The 22489-nt window shown below is 39.4% G+C and overlaps 1 long non-coding RNA gene across 1 annotated transcript; it reads left to right on the forward strand.

Annotated features, from left to right (window-relative positions):
• The first annotated feature begins 16435 nt into the window (after nt 1-16435).
• On the forward strand, nt 16436-19281 carry LOC119244416 (uncharacterized). Its single transcript, XR_008551737.1, has 3 exons — nt 16436-16500; nt 18614-18832; nt 18947-19281. It is a non-coding gene; the product is annotated as an uncharacterized LOC119244416 (long non-coding RNA).
• The last annotated feature ends 3208 nt before the right edge of the window (nt 19282-22489 follow it).

Raw genomic sequence — 22489 nt, forward strand, 5'->3', positions numbered from 1 at the left:
AATATTCTCTTAGATGCCGTAGATCCTCTTCCCATTCCTCAGCCAGAAAACAAAGACCGTAGTTAACTCTGGTTGCAGGAAAGTTTCACAAATAAGCCCAAGTCCATGGTCAAATGGCGGGAGAACTGAGAGAATGAAAAGCAGTGGTTTGGCCTCTACATCTTCAAACCAGAATTCCACTAAACAGAGAGGAAAGATCTCCAAAAGCAGTTTGCATCCTCTGTACCAACTGCTTTTGCTGACACTGAATTCTTGGAGGCTTAGGCACAGTGGAAGAAAGAAAAAAGGGAAATGGTGACAGATTTCGACACTCCCTGAGTATAGAAGTTGCTTTTTCATCCCCAAGCTACCACCACAGGAATTCCCAGGAGCTCACTTTTATACTTGAAAAAGATTTGTTGGCCAGTTGTTTTGATTTTTGTAATGCATGACCCACTAGTTTCTCACTAGATCTATTGAATAATAAAGAATAATCTACTCTGTCATAAGCTCAAATTTAAGAAGAGTGTCTTTTTTAGTGCATTTAAAACATTCCATGCTCTGTCTCTGGTGAATTCTCTCACACCTCCACGCGTCTGGTCTGTACTCCGGTTCTTGTATAAATAAATAAATAACTCTTAAAAAAAATAATCATTTATTGGATGAAATGCCACAGTCTTTGATACATATGGAGGATATTGCCAGGGCTTTTTTCACATCTTCTAAACCTAATTACATTGTCAGAGGTTCGTCCATTTTAGGAATAGGCTCCCTGCCCTCTTCTACCCTTGCTCACCTAAGGGTGCTTACGCTAAGTATGTCTATGGTTCCAGTACACCTGAAAGTATTGACAGATCCACAACATGGTAAGTCCAGGCTCTACCTGACTCTTCTACCTACAACATTTGAGGACTCATGAGTTAAAACCCTTAGTGTTATGGTGTCAGTGCCTTTTGGATAGCAAGCCAGCTGGCTGGAAACTGCTTCCTTCTTCATTCCTGCCAGTCCCATTTCCTGGGGGCTGGGTCTCGTTCTTTTGCTCTCCAGTTCTAAGATCATTCTTAGCAAGACCTGGCTCTGTATCCAACACTCCCGCTGTCCTGTTCCAAAGCAAGCCTATGTCCTCATGCTTTAGATCACATTTTCCCTGCTGATATATTGGACAGAATCGTTCACTTTTGTTTGCCTTAGCTTTTCATTGATAGAACAATTTTCGCACCTTTTATTTATGGTACCATTTTGTATCTGTTTTCTCCCTTAATATACTGACAAACATTTTGTTTTAAAAAATTAAGTAAAAATGATAATAAGGATCTTCCAGCAAAGACATCCTTTAGATGTATGAAGTTTGGAGCAAATCACTCAGTATACATGCATTCTACTAACAGGAAAATATTAGGTTAAGAGAAACATGAGCAATTAATAGGGAAAAAGTTATCATTACAAAAGCCTCAAGAGAAGAGGTGGAATTTCCAATTACATTTTTTGAAACTTATGGACAAAGCTGTTAGAGGAGTCAGAGACATATCTGTGGATGAGGCCAGGGCAAACAAACATGTCACCTCTGGGATGCTTTCTCATGTCATCGGCCATTGTGTAAATACTGAATCATCCAGGTGAAGGCAGGGTGAAATTCCAAAGAAGAGCTTTGAGACATAACTTCCTACTGGAGAGTCAGAGAAAGGAGGCATGTGGCAACATGAAAGGAAAAAAGGGCTGAATTTCCTTCTGCAAGGAAAGACCTCCATAGTGCTGCCAAACGTCTTCCTGGACTCATTCTGAACTGAGCTTGAACTTCCTCTGCTGTCTCTCTTGAGTAGAGAGTCTTCTCAACTCACTTCCCCCCTTCTATCACCAGCAGCTTAAAGCTGTCAGAATGTAGCTGTTAAGTGCTTATTGTTAACCAAAAAATTAAAACAGTAATTTTCAACCAGCAGTGATTTTGCCTCTCAAGGATAATTTTGCCCCCAACAAACATAGGCGTCATTTGACAATGTGTGGAGACATTCTGGTTTGTCACAAGTGGGAGAGTGTTAATGGCATCTAGTGAGTGGAGGCCAAGGATGTTGTAAAATATGCTCCAATGCCCAGGACTGCCCCATAACAAAGAATTATCCAGCTGAAATTGTCAGGAACGGCCTTGTTGATAAACCCTGTGTTGGTGGTAAGGCGGTAGTCTAATTAGTTATGGTTTCAGCTTTTTGATGCCTATGCACATATTAATATTCCTTAACCTTAACCTATTATTTCTTTAGTCTGTGAACCCTCATAAAGTATGACAAAATTTCCTTCAAAAGTACCCTTTTGATTATGTGTTCAGGCCTATAAATCATGCACCTATAATATCAATACCAAGTTTCTGCTCTGCCTCATATAAGTCAGTAGACATTCCTTTTCACACCCACTAAAATATGTGTATTTTGTAACATGCTGTCATTTTGAAAACCCATCTCATGCAAAACTCAGTAAACCAAGCCCCATCATACACAACCCATAACTTAATAAAGTGGATGGAACTCTTTCTAGTACAGAAACAATGACTTTCAGAGTAAGGGCCTTCTTCATACCAATCCTATGTCTTAATTTTAGAGATGAGAATGAGAGAACTCAGAACTAGAATAAATAATTGTTCAGAAACATTTATGTTATTGCACAGTAATTATCAGAAATATTCTTCCAGGCTAAGAATCTTAGTGGGGGGTGTAGCTGGTAACCTGGGGCAACTGGCCTCTTGGTGCCTCTCTCTTGAGCTTCTTCATCTCACACAGTGCAGGGCAATGCCTCTGCCAACCTATCAGCAAGGACAGAGTTGGGTTAGAGGCAAAAATGCTGGGAAAGTGGGGTGGAAAAGCAGCACAGAATTACTTTAGAGTTAGTAATAATGAATCTATAATACACTTTGCATTTCCACAACACATTTGATCCCTGTTATAACCCAATGATGTCAGCAACATAACTCACAGATGGGAAAAAACGGAATTATGATGAACAGAACAGCTGGTTCTAAACCATGTAGCTATTGAGCGTCTGAGATCCGGAGCTTCCACTTCTTAATCTAGAGTTCTGTGGACGATCGTACAAATATACACAAACATAAAGTTTACCTGATGGTCCCTTCTTCCCAGTTCTTGTGATTTGAGTCTCCCGTCTCAACTGCAGGAGTTTAAAAGAGAACTGGAGACTCCAAGCTGCAGCAGGTTTGCAGATGGCAAGAAAGGAGTGGAAATCTTTCACCAGAGCAAAGCAGCCATAAATGGCTGGTGTTCTCCCACCCCTAAAAGAACATCTCTATAGAAATCTTTAGCAAAATCATTCATTTCCCAAAAATCATTTTCACACCATCATCAATTATCCCAGAAGGATTGTTCAAAATTGGTATTCAAATAAAATAATAATACCAGTCCTACTTAGTTTTACCGCATTACTCTAATTTAAGCCATATTACTATGATTTAGTCTGCTTTTCTTTGGGATAATTTTTTGAACATTTGAAGACAGCTTGTTCCAAATTAATAGTGTCATGACCTGAATGCATTTATTTATTCATTCCCTTCATTAACGCTCTTAGCTATTCATTCTTCCTTGAAAGGATATTTCAGTTCCTGTAACTTCCTCTTACTTGAACACTCAGTGTTGTTGCTTCCACACAGAAAATACGGATCTTTTTTTTCTTTCTAAGAATGTGGAACCACACTTGTTCCAGTTATAGGAAGCCAAGTTTTGATGTGGACTTGTGTGTGAATGTAGGGAGGTCATTTTAGTTCTATTTTTGTTCATTTTCTGAGGAGTTAAAAGTTTCAACACTAGCTCTCAGTGCCATTTAATGATAGAGTTTTTTTTTAAGACTACAAAATTATATTCAGTCTTATAACTGTGGAGGAGAAAACTACAAAGATAGCACTGTGACAGTGTGTAGGTCCTGAATTAGCAATATATACTTTATGCATATGTAAGCTGTAGTATATTCAATGTATTCTACCTTCTACAAATGCAATTCATAGTTGTATTGTTATTCCCTTCCCTATTGTATTTTAAAAATTTAAAACTTCAGGGCCTCCCCGGTGGCGCAGCGGTTGAGCGCTGGGTTGCGAAGCTGCCTGCAGCCTCTGCAGCGCTGGTTCAATCCCCGGCTGCTCCCTGGCCACCAGAGGAGGGTCCCACGTGGCGCGCAGACCTCTCCTGCCGCCCGCTGCTCCCCTCAGCAGTGTACTTCGGTCCTTCTGCCTGCTCTGCTCCCCGCTCTGGCTCTGGTGAATTCTCTCACCCTCCCGTGCTTCTGACTGTACCCAATGCTTGTATAAAATAAATAAATAAATCTTTAAAAAAATAAAAATTTAAAACTTCAAAGACAGCAAAACTCTGAGTGAGTAGAGATGACACATTCACTTCTGCCATAATAGCTTCAGCTAGGAAAAAAAATAGAATTATTCTGTTCTGGCATCATCTACTTCTAGGAGAAAATGGGGAGACGTATTTCAGATGTCACTATGAGTTTACCAAAACGCAGCATAGCTCAAGAGGGTAAAAATGTCACTAAATGAAAGGAAAAATAAATGTCCTTGATGTCAATTTGAACATCAATTCATTGTTCAACGTAAAAATTACCTAAAATTAAGAATCAATATTAGAATTCAAGTGATCTCCTTCTGTAGGTAAGTTTTAAAGGGTAATATATAGTCATATAGTCTCACATCAGCTAATGAGAAGATTCTTCTTGGTTTTGTGAGTCATCACTTTCTAATACTTTCATGATCTGGGAGAAAACAAGAGCAAACTTCTTGAAAGCTTTGGGGTCCAGACCTGGGGCCCAGACCTGAACATCCGGGTTCTTGCCTGAAGCAGGTACTGAATGTTAGCTCCAGTGAAGGTTTCAAGTTTCCTATTGTGACGACTGAATCCTTCCCCCTGCTTGCTCCTTGTGGCTTGTTTGCATTGGTGGTCTCTCCTTGTTTGAGATAACGAGAGACCTCCCCCTCTGAACCGTATATAACCTTGTACACATTCCTGAATAAATGAGACTGGCGATGATCCTGTCTTTGTCTCCACTCCTTGCGTACCCCTGTCCCATACCAAGCCCCTGCTTCCTCCCCCGAGTACCCCGTTGAACTGCCCGGCTGGCCCGGACAGAAAGCCAAAGTATTCCGTTAAAATCCTTTCAAAGGGGACCTCAAGTTCTAATCTACCTTAAAAGGGCGAGTTGTTCGCCATAAAATTGCACCCCCCTTATTTTGACCCCAATCCCTCCTCTCCTACCCCCACCCGAGTGTGTCTTTGGTTTATAGTTGCTTGTTGATTTTGATTTTTTTCTTTATTATAATTAGTCTGTATTGGGTATGTAACCAAAATGAAAATGCATACATTGTGCAAAAATGAAAAATGATGTAAGAATTATATAAAATAAAATATATTAAACATAGAAAAGGGGAAGTTGTAATATACCTCCAGTTATATTTCCCCCTCTTTAGTTAGCACTTTAATATCCCAGTCCTGAGGTCATAAAAGCAATTTTACTTTTATATAACAACACCCTGCCTATTTTTTCTAAACTTGCATTTCCCTGGCACACAGGACAAAGTCGTTTTCCTACACATCAGAACCAAAAGCTTAGATGGAGCCAATGTTCATTTCATCTTGAATCACCCACCACTCTGGCCTGACTCAGGTTGGCAGTCCAAAGGGAAAACACTGCCCGGGCACATTACGGCTGGCGGTTTTGGCCCCCCTGCTCAGGCACACAGACCCAGATTCATCTTGAGAGTCGACGTGGCAAATGTGACTGGAGGGGAATTCGGGGAGGCAGAATGGTTTAGGGTAATCCAAACCGTTTGCCAAGGAGTAAATAAAAGAGACTTTTGAGTGGAACAATTTGAGAAAGAACAAGGTTGTTCACGATTCCAAACTATTGCAGAGAATTTGTTGAAGCTTTTTCGCTAGAAATGTTTTGCAGACCAGATTTTTCCTTCTGGAGAAGCTTAAGACCTGAAAGTCAACGGTCTTTTGCTATTAAGTAACATCACAATATCTAAAAATGTTAAAATCAAGACTTGTGTTTAAGAATTTGTTTTTTAACAAGGAAACTAGAATTCATTTGTTCTTTGCTTCTGGAGATCCCTTTCAACTCTCCGTTTTTATATACTAAAAGCAGCATCTTTTTTCAGGCTGACTTTCAGGAAAAGGAAGGGTAGTTTTATTACACAATTATTGTTCTTTCCTTTCACTCATTGACCAGATTTCCTCAGGTAATAAACAGTGTTAGCCGTTTCTTTATGAGTCTTTCTAGCTTTGTCTCACTTTATCTCCCTTAAGCTTCTAGGCTATTTTTCATTAAGGGCAAGTGTCTATTTACTCTCTACCCAAGGAGCTAGCAATATGTTGGGTCTCCAGAAGAGTTGGTGAGGAGGTGTTGTATACTTTATCAGGGGCTAGTCATGTACCCAGAAATCTTGTAGACCATGGGTTTAAGAGGTTTTGAAGGTTTTGTAAATATGACTTTTCAGAGAACCATGAAAGTATTTCCAGCTGCTGTGTGTAGTTGCTAGGTAGTTGGGACAAATTCCTTAATCCTTAAGGCCCATTTCCTCATCTGTAAAATGGGGCTAATCATGCCTACATCACAGTGCTATTTTAAGAATTAAATAATATATAAAGAACACATAATAAATGCTAATCATATGTTTGCCATAGTTATCACATGTGCATGTGACTCATGTAACTGCACTCAACCAATTTTCATTTGTGCCAGTAGGATTTCATTGTCACTTTTAATCAGATACGCCCTGCTTTTAAACTTCTTTTGTGACTGTGAGATCACACACACACCAAGGAGCAGTGAGCTGCCAGCTAAAACAGAGGGCCAACAGTGATCCCCTGGAACTGTTGCTCCCAGTGCCCTTTTAGCTCTCACCACCATTGAAAGCTATTTTTTTGGGCCAGGAAAAGGTACTCTTGGGAGCCTTGGGAGCAGGCGTTGTGATTTTTAAAAGCTCCTCAACAATTACTCCAGGTTATACTTTGGGAAGAGGTGTCATATATCCACAAAGAGAAATCAGTAGAAAGAAATACTGTGGACCTAAAAGCCATCATAAGAGACTCACTAATCTGAGCTACTTGATACTGCTACTGTTTATGAAGAGACCCTTGAAATCACCAACAAAATGAGACCTAAATGGACACAATATGAACATGCTACAGTTTCATTTCAAATAAATTAGCAATAAATGGAATCCAAAAAAGCAGTTTCCCCAAAGAATGGTTTTATTGCTTTTGCATCAGTTTTACTGAGTACATTTTCAGAGGACAGCCCGGTACACCTGTGATAGTTATTATAACTACTGGCTATTAGGAAAGGAGTTTTATTGAAAAATTCTGCTTTTTGGAAATTTTTGTTTCTTTTCATCTATTGCTAGAAATATGGAAGGATTCTTCATTTCACTCCCAGTTGAAATATTTGTAATCTTACCCTCTGGATTTGGATGCCTGTGCAAACATCGTGAGCTGCAGGGGCGGGGGTTCTCCTCAAAAATATGTACATTCACAAATTGTCTGCTGACATGATAGGGAATTATTTTTATTGTTCCATTGGCCAAATAGGGAAATATTCAGAGCTTCGTTTTCATTTTCTGAGATGTTGCTCCAGATACAAATGTCTCATAATGTCATAGGTGTCTTAATTTTACACCCAAAGGCATAAAACAGAAAGGATTTTGTGCAGCCATTGTTGTGAATTTCTCTCTCTAAATCGCTGCCAGTCTAATATTAGATGTTTTAACTCTACCATAATGTAGACACCTCAGAAATGACAACAGTAAGCCAGAAAAATTTTAAATCCTGAAATTATGACAAAGATTATTTTCATATTGAACATATCTGTCAAAAATAGAAGCCTTAGGGGGCATCCCTGGTGGTGCAGCAGTTGTGTGCTGGGCTGAGAAGCTGCCCGCAGACTCTGCAGCACTGCTTTGATCCCCATCCACCAGAGAGGGTCCCACATGGCATGCAGACCTCTCCTGCCGTGCCCGCTGCTCCCCTAGGAGTGTACTTTGTCAGTCTGACTGTTCTGGCCCCTTCTCTGGTTCTGCTGAATTCTCTCACCCTTCCACAATTCTGACTGTACCCAGTGCTTGTATAAATAAATAAATTTAAAAAAAGAAAGAAAAATAGGTAAAAAAAAATAGGTAAAATATTTTTTAAAAAAGCCTTTGCTGATTTGGTAACAATGATAAAATCAAACCAAGTGCTTCAGAATATTCTTTAGTTAACAAATGAAAATTCATTAACACATTTCTTATTTGTTGATGACAAACTATTAACAGTTTTTAAGCGATGACTTGTGAAGTGTAAGATATAGCTTGTGCTTTTTAGATGCTAAAAATACATCTAAATATTAAGCAAAGATCAGAGGAAAGGAAAAATCAAATCCCTTTCACTTTATCTTTGTATAGCTTTTAATTTATAATTTCTAATCAGCTTAAGATATGATTCATATTTACTTTCATTTTAAAATCTAGCTTAGTTTTCATTTCACAGCAATGCTTCAATTTATTATGACTATTTCTTTACTGTGACTTAGTACTGGTTTTTATACTTCGCAACTATGTTGTATTATAAGAGTAATGATTGCAATACATTTTTGACAAGTATGGCAATTAGTAGCTAATGTTTTCCATTTGGTCCCTGGTGTGTCACCAAAAGGTCCATTGATCTAAGACAATAAGGAGACATCCTTCCAAGCACGTGACAGAAATATAAATGCTTATTTGGGCTTAACAGACATCTATAGAACACTAACCCCCCCAAAAACGGAGTACACATTTTTCTCAAGCACACACGGATCATTCTCCAGGATCGATCACATACTGGGGCACAAGACAAACATCAACAGATACACCAAGATTGAAATCATACCAACCATCTTTTCTGACCACGAAGGCATCAAACTAGAAATAAACCATAAAAAGAAGGCAAGGAACTATCCTACCTCATGGAGATTAAAAACCACACTACTGGAAGACCACTGGACTAACGAGGAGATCAAAGAAGAAATTAAAAAATTCTTTGAATTGAATGACAAGGAGGGCACCAATATCCTAAATGTATGGGATGCAGCAAAAGCAGTAATAAGAGGAAAATATATAGCAATAGAAGCTCACATCAAAAAACAAGAAAGAACTCAAAGAAACAACCTAATCTCGAAGCTCAAAGATCTAGAAAAAGAACAACAAAAAAACCCCAAAACCAGTAGAAGAAAAGAAATAATAAAAACCAAAGCAGAAATAAATGAAATTGAAACTAAAAAAACACTCCAAAAGAACAATGAAACCAAGAGCTGGTTCTTTGAAAAAATAAATAAAATAGACAAACCCCTAGCCAGGCTCACAAAGGAAAAAAGGGAGAAAGCACAAATAAACAGGGTCATAAATGAAAGAGGAGAAATCACAACGGACACAGCAGAAATCAAAAGAATAATCAGTAACTACTATGAACAGTTATATGGAAACAAGTTCAACAATCTAGAGGAGATGGACAAATTCCTACAACTCTACAATCACCCAAAGCTAGATAAAGAAGAAATAGAACACCTAAACAGACCAATTACAAGCAGCAAAATTGAAATGGTAATCAAAAACCTTCCCAAAAACAAAAGCCCAGGACCTGATGGATTTACAAATGAATTCTACCAAACATTCAGAGACGAATTAGTGCCTATCCTTCACAAACTCTTCCAAAAAATTGAGAAGGAAGGGACAATACCAAACACGTTCTATGAAGCCAACATTACACTAATGCCAAAACCGAACAAGGACAACACAAAAAAGGAAAACTACAGGCCAATCTCCCTAATGAACACTGATGCAAAAATCCTCAATAAAATTTTAGCTATCAGAATCCAACAATGTATCCATAAGATAATTCACCACGACCAAGTTGGATTCATTCCAGGGACACAAGGATGGTTTAACATCCGAAAATCAATCATCGTTATCCAACACATCAACAAAAAGAAATATAAAAACCATATGATAATATCAATAGATGCTGAGAAAGCTTTCGACAAAGTGCAACACCCATTCATGATAAAAGCCCTTGAAATTCTTGGGATACAAGGAACATACCTCAACATCATAAAGGCCATCTATGACAAGCCAACAGCCAGTATCATTCTCAATGGTGAAAAGCTGAAAGCAATTCCATTAAGATCTGGAACAAGACAAGGATGACCACTCTCACCACTGCTTTTCAATATAATACTGGAAGTCCTAGCTAGAAATAAGACAAGAGAAAGACATACAAGGAATCCAAATAGGAAAAGAAGAAGTCAAACTATCACTATTTGCAGATGATATGATAATATACATAGAGAACCCCAAAATCTCCACAGAAAAACTAATTCAACTCATCAATCAATTCAGTAAAGTGGCAGGATACAAAATCAACACGCAAAAGTCAGTAGCCTTACTATACACAAACAATAAATCTGAAGAAGAAGAAATCAAAAAAAACATCCCTTTTATTATCGAAACAAAAAAAAATCAAATATTTGGGAATAAATCTAACAAAAGAGGTAAAGGACCTATACAAAGAAAACTATAAAACACTGTTAAAAGAAATAGAAGAAGACACAAAGAAATGGAAAGACATCCCCTGCTCGTGGATTGGAAGAAAAAACATTATTAAAATGGCCATCCTACCAAAAGCAATATACAGATTCATTGCTATTCCAATCAAAATCTCAATGGCATTCTTCAAAGAAATAGAACAATTATTGATGAAATTCATATGGAATCACCAAAAACCCCGAATAGCCAAAGCTCTACTGAAAAAAAAAAGAAGGAAATGGAGGCATCACACTCCCAGACTTCAAACTATACTACAAAGCCATAATCTTCAAAACTGCATGGTATTGGAACAAGAACAGACATACAGACCAATGAAATCGAATAGAAAATCCAGAAATAAACCCACAGATTTATGGTCAACTAATCTTTGACAAAGGAGCAAAGACTATGCATTGGAGCAAAGAAAGTTTGTTCAATAAATGGTGCTGGGAAAACTGGGTCGCTACATGCAAAAGAATGAAGCTTGACCACTACCTCACACCATACACAAAAATAAACTCAAAATGGATTAAAGAACTAGACATAAGACCTGAAACCATAAAATACATAGAAGGAAATATAGGCGAAACACTATGTGATTTGCATATCAAAGACATCTTTACAGACACATCACCCAAAGTAGTGATAGTGAAGGCAAAGATAAACAGCTGGGACTACATCAAATTAAAGAGCTTCTGCACAGCAAAAGAGACAATAACAAAAACAAAGAGAAACCCCACCAACTGGGAGAACATTTTTGCACCCAACACTAATTATAAAGGACTAATCACAAAAATCTGCAAAGAGCTGATGAGACTCAGCAACAACAAAGAAAATAATCCAGTCAAAAAATGGGCAGAAGAGCTAAAAAGAAACTTCTCTGAAGAGGAAATGCAAATGGCCAACAGGCATATGAAAAAATGTTCAACATCACTTGTCATCAGGGAAATGCAAATCAAAACTACCATGAGATACCATCTCACACCAGTGAGAATGGCACATATTAAAAAAACTAGCAACAACAAATGTTGGCGAGGGTGTGGAGAAAAAGGAACTCTTCTGCACTGTTGGTGGGAGTGCAAACTGGTCCAACCACTATGGAGAGCTGTGTGGAGATTTCTGGACCTACTAAACATAGAGCTTCCATATGATCCAGCAATTCCACTCCTAGGCATTTACCCAAAGGACACAGAAACATCAATTCCAAAGAGCACCTGCACCCCTATGTTTATAGCAGCACTGTTTACAATAGCTAAGCTTTGGAAACAGCCCAAACGCCCCAAAATAGATGACTGGATCAAGAAGATGTGGTACATATACACCATGGACTATTATTCAGCATTCAAAAAAGATAAACACATGCAATTTGCAGCAACATGGATGGCGTTGGAAGGGATCATGCTCAGCGAAATAAGCCAAAAAGAAAAAGAAAAATACCGGATGGTCTCACTCATAGCAGGAATCTAGAAAACTTAAATAAGGGACCAGGAAAATGAATATAAGAAAGTGAAAATCAAAATCAACAAAAAACTATGAACCAGAGACACTTTTTGGGGGGTGGGGGCAGGAGGGGAGGGATTGGGGTCAGAATGGGGCGTTTGCAATTGTATGGGGGAAAATAAAAATAAAATTTATTATTTAAATTAAAAAAAAGAAATATAAATGCTTAATTAATTAATTTTGATCATTTACCTACACATTTTTATAAATACTATCATATGTTGTTTAAATTATTCAGGCACCAAATTAGTGCCTGAATATTTTCACATCCAGACCTTCAGTCTAAAGTTTTTAAAGTTTTTTTTCAATTCTTTTAATCGATTTGTGTAAAATGTATCATCATTTATTTCTAAGTATCTCCTTTGTAAAATTACAACCAGTCTTCTGAAATCTCCCCTTTATCACAGCTTTAGTGGTCTTTCCCACAAAAGTTCTCCAAAGAGTCAAAACGAAGAGCTGTATCGAATGAACCCAGATCCACACCACAAATCATGGAAAAGAAATGCAGAATGCTTCACAATTTCAATCTGTAGGCTTGGAAAGCACTGCAGATAGTCCGCATTCTAAGCAGTTGCTATGGCATGGTTCTATGTTGAGAACTAGCACATCCCACTCCATCCTTCCCAGGGATTGTCCAGGTGGAAACATGCTTAGGACAATGTACAAAAAGTCTAAGAAACTGTCTTAATGATTTCACTTTTGCTGGCTGAAAAATAAAGTCAGAAAGGCTTCTTTTAACTAAAACAACCGTTCTAAACATAAATATTGTAGGGCCTCCCCTGGTGGCGCAGCAGTTGAGCTCTGGGCTGCGAAGCTACCCGCAGCCTATTCAGCGCCAGTTCAATGCCCGGCCGCTGGGCATGGGTCCCACATGGCTCGCAGACCTCTCCTGCCCCCGAGGCTCCCCTCAGCAGTGTGCTTCGGTCCTTCTGCCTGTTCCGTTCCTTGCTGTGGCTCTGGTGAATCCTCTCACCCTCCCGTGCTCTGACAGTACCCAGTGTTTGTATAAATAAATGAATAAATCTTTCAAAAATAAATAAATATAAATATTGCCATAGTTTATTTTGTCATTTAGCGAGCCTTTACTCAGTTCTTAGAAAGTGCCAGCGCTTTCTTAAGTTCCTTACAGGCAGATATTCTAATTTCCCCATTGAACTTGCCCGAGGTTACAAACCTCAGACACTGCCAAGCTGGGACATGAATACAGGGGCCAGACCACAGAGCCCTAACCAGTGCACAATGTTACCTCCAAATGATCCATGAAAGGACTCGAGGTCCAGGTACAAATGATACAACGTGGCTTCCTGTTTTGCTCTGGATGAGGCTTATCAGCAGTGTAGGTAAGCAATTTTTCTGGCCCCATATTTCTTTTTGTCTTGTGTTAAAGTTTACAAATCAGGGCTCCATGGTGGCGCAGTAACTTGAGCACAGCGTTGTGTGTCTGTCAGCAGCCTCTGTAGTGCAGGTTCGATTCCCAGGCGGCCAGGGAGATTCACACACGTGCAGCAGACCTCTCCTGTTTCGCCCTAGCTCCCCTCAACACTGTTTTAGGTCGTCTGCCTGTTCTGCTCTCTGGTGAATTCTCTTACCCTCCCGTGCCTCTGGCCTATAATCCGGTTCTTGTATAAAGAAAAAAATCTTAAAAAAATAAAGTTTACACATCCTCCCTTATCACAATTCATATCATACGTGCAAATTCCACACAGTGAGCATGTAAAGAAAAAACAAATCTTAAATCATATAGCTGTGTCATTTGTATTATTGGCAGCATAAATATCACTGGATTTGCTCTGCTCTCCCCTCACCAAACCATTAAATCAAGACTGAACTCCAGGGGAGCCACAGACTCCTAAAAACAAGCACAACCTTGACAAGCAAACACAAACATTTTGCCTGGGGAAAGATCACATGCTTTTTTTAAAATCAGATATTAATATCCTTAAATATGTAGAATCACAGCAATAAAGAAATTAAAAATGTAAAATCTGACACATAACTTTACTATGTATAAAGAATGTTAATCGATAAAAGAAAACCAGACGTGATTGTTCTATTTCTCATGATAAAGTAATAATTTGTGTAATGATTTATGCAAAAGCAATGTTAGAAAAAAGTCTAAAATATTCCACTAAGGTTTACAATGTGCATGTAACACAGGTAGGTGAAAGGTTAAAAGCAAGATAACACAGAAAACACAAAATAGTATAATAGAAATAAATCCCAAAATATGTGATATAGAAGTTCAAATGGATTGAACACACCTATTATGAGACAAATTTTCAGATTAGATTTTTTTTAATCTTGTATGTCACTAATAAGAGACATACCTAAAACAAATGAACACCAAAGTTTAAAAGTAGACATAACAAAATTACAACAAAAAATAATAAATCAAGTTGAGGTAGTGATATTTTTAAGTATCAAATATTTAATGAGGCAAAGAGATATCTGATATATATATATATATATATATATATATATATATATAGCAATCTTCTAAACAAAGCAAACTTATAAGCAGGATTGTAACCAAAATAGCTTCTATATATAAAGAAAACAAACAGAATTACAAGGTTAAGTTGACAAATTCAGACTTATGGTAGGAGATACATCTTTCCTGCTCAGAAACAGGAAAGACAATCAGATAAAATTATTAAGACATGCAAATGTGCAATGTACTTAAAAATAAAGAACCTTACATTCAACACAATAAATATTATTTTCATATACAAAAAAATTACACAAATAACCATATATTGGCCTCCCCAGTGGCCCAGGGGTTGAGTGCAGAGCTATGAAGTTGTCCACAGCCTCTACAGTGAGGGTTTGATTCTGGGCTCGCCAGGGAGATAGCCACTTGGCACGGCGGACCTCTCCTGTCTCATCCCCTGCTCCCCTCAGCAGTGTATTTCGGTAGATCTGCCTGTTCTGCACCCCACTCTGTCTCTGGTGAATTGTCTCACCCTCCCATGCCTCTGGCCTGTACCCCAGCTCTTGTATAAATAAATAAATCTTTTTAAAAAACCCATATATCCAGAAAATACACCTCATCAAATTGAAAAGAATTGATATTATACAGAACATTCTCTGGCAATATAATGATAATACACATAATATATGAACCATGCAAACCCATAGACTTGGAAACAATCCCACTTTTAACAATTCATGATTTAAAAAAGTAAAGAAATTACTAGATTTTTGAAAATTTATAATTAGAACACTATCCATCAAAACCTGGAGAGTACCTAGCCCAACCTTTAAGTAAAAGTTAATAGTTTTAAATGCACTTATTGGAAATTAAGAAACTGTCAACCCAACAAGTCAGAAAAAGAAGAAATCTGGAAGAAGGAAGTAAAGGCATAGGTAGAAATGAAAGAAACAGAGTGATCAAAGAATTTTAAAACAGAGTTAAACAATATAATCAAAACTTAGTTATTTTAAAGGAGTAGTATATAGAGAGAGCTTTGAAAACCTGTTTAAAGAAAAAAAGAGAATAAGCACAGTTAATGTTATGAATGGAAAAAAGGATCAAAAGTATAAATAAATAACAGATTTTTAAAAAATCTTTCCAAACACATGAAAATGTTAATAATTTTAAAAGAAATGGCATAAACACATATTTAGAAAAAACAAATTATCATGTTTCCTGGAGAACAATTAAAAACCTGATTCACTCTCTGCTATAGAAGAACTTAAACTGAATGCTAAAAATGGCCATCTCTTAAAGTCACTAAACACAGCTATTTCACAGAAGAAATTTAACTGCCTTTTCTGAAACAGGTTATTCCTCCCTTATATAATTACTTGTATAATAGAAATTGTGGCCCTTTGATGCCTGGAAGGACCAAAACATATGCAATGTTTCTTCCCCCAAAAGGTGGCCACTAATCAGCCTTTGGACTTTTCATACCCTAGTAACTTTACTTCAATGAAATGTCATGTCATTTTCAATGCTGGAGAGCCATGGCAACTACCGCCCAGTCAATCCCATATAATTCATTCCCCTACTCCTTTCCAGAAGGTTCCCTTAGTTTTACAAATCTTATCTTGACCCCTACATCTTGGAAAAATCTATAAGCCAGCCATGATTTTTAGGACTGAGCTCTCTCCTTCCATTGCTTTAACTTGATTTGGGGTACAGATATGTTTTTTTTTTTTAAACAAATACCTATGTGTTTGTTTTGAGGCCAGAAATATTAAGTTCTGAATTAACAAACCATTCATTGTTTAATTAAGTCTTGTCCATCTTCACCTTACTAACTTAGATAAACTTATCCAAATTCCTTCTCAGGATCCTTGCCTCATGCACTTCAGGCACAGGTTGATCACTTTTTCCTTCTCGATTCCTTTCTAAGGTTTCTCTTCTGTGTGCTTCTTATTGGAGAAGATTTAACTCTAGAAATTCTTGGCCCACAAGAGCTCAGGTAAAACATGAATCTATATGTAACTTTATCCCTCGGAATGTACTTACTAATGCATGAAGTAGTCTAAACTAATGGTCCACAATCTTGGCTTAAACATCTATGGAATACTATACAGATGTGAAAAAGATGAAATAGTGGCTTTGGGAACAAAATGGATAGTCCTCAAGGTAATTATGTTATGTGAAACAAATCAGAAAGTGAAAGATATATATTGGATGGTTTCACTCATCTGAGAAGCATGAATAACCAAAAAACACACAGACAAAATACAGCAGGAATAGATCTTAAACTCAGTGAAACAATTTAATGGTTACAGAGGAAATGAGGTGGGGGGTGTGAGAAGGCGGCCAGTATAGAGAAGCCAAGGGGGTATTGACATGAGTGATTTGGTGGAGGGTAAGTGGAACATGTATACATATGGAGAAATAAAATTAAAATAGAAATAGAAAAATCCATTGATTTTTTTTTTTGTAACCACTGACTAGCTCTTCTATGCTTCAAGAGAACTCCAACTATTCATTTACCTTCTGCACTTGGTTCCCCTTTGGGAGCATTACTACTATTTTCTCTGATATTTTTTTTCAGATTATAGTCACTCTCTGACCTAGTTAAATATTAAATTATTTCCCCCTTTTAAAGTCCTATCTCATCAATATTTCAGATCTCATTTGCTTGTTTTACTTTTTGTGTGCTGAGTACAACCTTCAATGTCTCCTTACTCCTTTTCTAATACTTCCATTAATGAAATCTCTATTTTTCTTTCCCTTAAGCAATCTCTAGTTGTTTTCTGCTATTGCTTTCTGGGTATCACTCTATTACAGAAAATGGGAAATTCACTTTGTTATATAAAAAAGGAATTTAAGGTCAAGGTTAAAGCAACTACTTTAAAAATTTTACTATGAGTGCTATGAAACTGATCCCAATTCAGCAGGACCCTGTTTTCTCTTGTTTCAGAGCCAACAAGTTCCAAATGCACAAAAACTTGTCAATCCTCTGATGTGTCAATCTTACTAATGTCTCATTTGACCAAGTTAGCCAAACCCAGAGTCATTAAGGAAAGGGACCATGGAATGTCACAAATACTGACAGTCAAGATTCAATGGAGGCCATTGATGTTAAGAGTTGACCACAGTACCAAGACATTGATACGCAACTTTCCCCCACATATTATATTCATGATCAGTTCTTGCTGTTGGCGCTATTAATCCTTACTTCACTTTCTTTCTGAATTATTCGTGTTTCAGCTTTAGAGCCCCTTCTCAACGTCTGGTGCAACTCTTACGATTTTAACCCAGAAAAAGAAAACTATGAGGATCTCATAATGCCTAGGGGCAGCTTATTACACAAATTGGAACAACTCTACTGCTTTAATTCCTAACAAGGAAGAGAGAAGAAAGGAAAAAGGGATCATACGAAGATACAAAAAGATACCTCCTAGCTCATTTAGCATAAAGGCATCTGAAAAAATCCTAGAGTATCTACTTAGTACAGAATCCATTTCAGTTAGTGTGTCTACCACATCTTAATTAAATAAAACTGCAGTACAGAAAGTCCAGGAGGGCCATCTGAGTAGTGAGAATAAGCAGCTACATATTAGTCAGTGGGAAGGTCCTTTCTTTGCTGCCACTGCTGTATTCTCACCCACTTTTGAATAACATTGAGTCTCCAATGGGTAACAAATGCAGGAATGAATAAGCCACAGTTCTTGTCTCTGAAGAGCTTATGGTCAAATGCAGGAAACAAATAATCACATTACTTACTAGCACACAAATTTAAAAAGACATGTTATAAATAGCAGTGGGCAATATCCCTTTTTTCCCCCCACCAAACTAGCTCTAGCTAACCTGAGAGAGTGGGACTAAAAAGAAGGAGATGGGGACAGAGAATATGCAGTGCACATGTACAGTGTCCCCAGTTGAGGACAACTGGGGAACAGAAGGAGAATGAAACTACCTACTGGTAAAGATAAGGATAGCAGGTGACTGAGCACTCGGTTATGCTTTGTCTGCTTGACTTGATCTAGACTGCTTATGCCTAAGAAGCAGACTAGATAAAATGTTAAGTTCTAAACTATGTTCTTTAATATCCCAATTCCTTTCCTGTTATCACACAGATGGTATTTTCTAAAGTATGGAGGATCCTTCCCTGGAAAAGTGTATTCCATACTCAGATGAAAGTTCAGGGCGATGTCTCAGTCGAAAGGAAGAAATCTAAGAAACAAACCGACTCTGATGCCATATCATTTGCATGCCATCATGTCTCAGCTAATACTTGGTGTGATCTCCAGCTCTGCTGCCAATACGAAAGAGTTTCACAAATCAAACATTAGCAGGTAAACTCATAGAACAACCAGCCTGATCTTATTTCTTAGGCATTGTAAGAAAGCCAAATTCCTCTGCAGGTAAATGTTTTTTCAGGCTTTTCTGCCCTCCCACTATTGGCACAGCCCTGCCTGATGGGTCCCTGCAGTTGTTACATTGCTGCAAGTTGTCTCCTTTGCTTCTGTGGGCCATGGGAGGAGTATTGGGATAGCCACCAAGAGAAGCAGCAGCAGAAGAGGCAGGAGAGAAAGACCCAGAGAAAGAAGCCAGAGAAGCCCAGAGTGAAGACTTGCTGGGGACTTGGAGACTACGGGACTCCTGGTCCCCAGCACGCCGCCTGCTGTGTACCTGTTTGCCATACTACATGTAAAACTCAATAAAAGCCTGAGAAAGCCACGGAGGGCTCCAAGCCTCTCCTTTACCCATCTGCTGGATCATAGACATCCTGCTCAGTGGCCCTACCTGCCACTACAATTCTTATAATATAAAACAAAATTGGCAGGAGAAAAATTAAATAAAGACAGTCTTTTTTGACTGACATTCTAGACTCAAACAAATGTTAGTAATCTAGATGTGTAGATTAATAAAGTAATCTAGAAGGAGAAGACAGGATAATATAGGATCCAGAAGCATATACTTGCTTTTCTATAAAAGTTAGTACTTACCAGTGACTGCTTTGTGAACTCTTGTGGACATTCAGTAGTTGTTTTCTGAGGGGAAAAATATGCTGACGTGATGCTAAAGAAGTATTACAGAGATGGGCATTGAGAGGCCCTGTGCCTGGATTTGCTTCATGGTAGAGTACTTGTAAGCACCTTTCGACATTTCCTCTTCAAACTTTAGGACACCAAGCCATTCCCTCCATAATATGTGTGTGGTATAACACATGACATTCCCAAATCAGTAATTCCATCTACAGGCTAAATGTGATACAGATGCCAGTAGGTTGAAAGATGTGAATGATACATTCAAGAGGTGGCTGTAATTAGAACTTGAAACAGGGAATAAAAAGAAAAGGAGCCCTCCTGCTAGTTTACTGTAACTTTATTTTTTTTGACTGTAATCAACATTTTCTTTTCTTTTTTTTCTTTTTTTTAAATAATAAATTTTATTTTTATATTCCCCATACATTTGCAACCCCCCCATTCTGACCCCAGTCCCTCCCCTCCCGCCCCCCACTCCCAAAAACTGTCTCTGGTTCAGTTTTTTTGTTGATTTTGATTTTCACTTTCTTATAGTTATTCATTTTCCCGAGTGCCCTCTTGTGGTCTCCTTTCAACCATGACTTTATGGATAACCAACATTCAAAATCTATTTCTCCTTTAAGAGATTGTAAAAGATATTCCCATAAACTCTTAGAGTAGTCTTACAATCTGAAGACTGTATGAAAAATGCTTTTTCTACTTACATTAAAGACATAATTGCTATTAATGCCAAGTGATTGCAACCATGGGAAAATGCCAGGTAATTTTCCTTATAATAGGAACTGTACATCACCCGCCTTTCCGAAGCCCAGTTAAAAGCATGCTCTAAGAGGCTTTTCTTTGACTGAGTCATTCCTTTCTAGAGAGAGGTCTGTCCATTCGGCCTTGATACCGTTTCTATTCCAAGGATTTTGTCTGTATCATCTAATGTGCACAATTTGTTGGCATGTCATTTCTCAGAGTAATTTCTTAAAATTGTTTTAAATTTCAGAATGATCCATGGTAATCTTTCATTTCTGACTTTAGTCTTTTGGATTGCACTGATTTCTATATTTAGCAAGTCTCTAATTTATGCACGCCATTGTAATTTTCATAATTTTCTTCTGCTCTGGAATTTTAAAAACATATTTTGAGACTACAATCACCACACATTTGAGGATTGCCCCATAAATCAAACTCTTTGTCACTATGTGGTCACCTGTTTATCTGCAATTTTTTTTATTCTTCTGAATATCCACTTTTCTTGATTGTAATCTAACTACTTCAACTTTCATAACTAGCATTTCATTAGTATTTCGATTTCCCTTCACTTTTAAAATGAAAAGTGGGGTCTCCCCAGTGGCGCAGTGGGTTGAGCCCCGCACTGTGGAGCTGTCCGCGGCCCCGGCTACCGGCGAGGGTCCCACATGGCGTGGCAGACGTCTCCTGTCTCGCCCGCTGCTCCCCTCAGCAGTGTATTTCAGCCAGTCTGCCTGTTCGGCTCCCTGCTCTGTCTCTGGTGAATCCTCTCACCCTCCCGCGCATCTGGCCTGTACCCCAGTTCTTGAATAACAATAAACAAATCTAAAAAAATAAATAAATGAAATGAAAAGCCCCTGCAGGTCTTCACTCTGGGCTTCTCTAGCCTCCTTCTCCGACACCCCCGCAGGGCACAGGAGGGAACCCCACGACTGATAACAGTGTAGCAAATGCAGGCCCCTCAGGTGGGGGATCCTAAGGGCAGGAGCGCAGACCCGCCTGGAAACCACTTTCCCCAACTAGGCCAGTTGGAAAGACCCGGCTCTCCAGCAAAGTACCCCCCTGGCAGCCCCCCGCCGCATCCCAGCATGCACAGCGGAGGTCAAAGGTGGCAAGAGCAGTGACCGTTGGCACAGCCTCCCTGTGGATTCCTCCCAGAAGCTGTGGGGGGAGGGGACTGGGCGAAACATCCAGTCACTGCTTTCTCTTCTCCTGTTGAACAACTGGTCGGTCCTTCCCGAAATGGGTGTCCATTCCTCCAAAGTTGCACCCCAAGGGGGGTTCGAGCAAGGGGAGGCTTCAGGGGTCAGAGGCCAGAGCAGGAGGACTGGCCCGAGCCATGGTCTGAGAGCAGAGCAGATCCTGAGGCGGCAACTGGGCCCCAGCAGCTCCCCGCCTCCGCGGGCACCCAGAGCAGGTCCTGGATTCCAGTGAGGGGCAGGAGCCCGACCAGAGCCAGGCTTTGGGGCCTTCCTCAGACCCACCCCGACAGCCGTCTGAGAGAGGGGATTCACCGGTCCCGGAAGCCCAGGGGCAGCAGCCACCCCCTGGGAGGCCCCGCTGCCACACCAACCGCCTGGAGCAGCCCCTGGCCCGGGGCTTCCAGAGGATGGGGCTGGCAGTGGGCTCGCACCCCTGGCTCTTCCTGCTGGCGCCCCTGGTGCTGACGGCTGTCCTGGGTACCGGTTGACGTACCTGCACAGGGAGACTGAAGAGAACCTGGAGGAGCAGTACACCTCTTTGGGAAGCCCCGGCAAAGCCGAGCTGCACTTCGTGCAGGCACATTTCTCCAATAACGAGTTCCACCTCTTCTCCCCGTTGTGGTCCAGTGCGGAGGTCAACTTTGCCTCCATCCTGGTGATGTCCAACACTACCAATCTGCTGGATCAAGTCATCTTCTCAGAAATGAGTCAACTGGACGAGGCAGTGCAGACGCTGACTGCGCCTTGGGAAGATGGAACCCAGGTCCTCTACCCTCAGGTGTGTGCCAGGTACCAGAGCACCTGCATGCCCTCCAACCCACTCCTGTTCATCTGGCAGAAGAATAACATCATGGACCTGAAAAGCATCACTTTCCCTATTTACAACACCTCCGCTGCTCCCCTCTACTTGGCCAACCTCTTGGGAGGAACAGTCCTAGGTCCCAGCGCAGGGACAAGCCGCTTACTCCTGTAAGCCAAGACCATGCGGCTGCAGTACTACCTGAAGACCGCAGACCCCGAGGAA

The sequence above is a fragment of the Talpa occidentalis genome, unplaced genomic scaffold (genome assembly GCF_014898055.3).
Source record: "Talpa occidentalis isolate TD23 unplaced genomic scaffold, MPIMG_talOcc4v2.1 talOcc4.14, whole genome shotgun sequence".
Taxonomy (NCBI): Eukaryota; Metazoa; Chordata; class Mammalia; order Eulipotyphla; family Talpidae; genus Talpa; species Talpa occidentalis.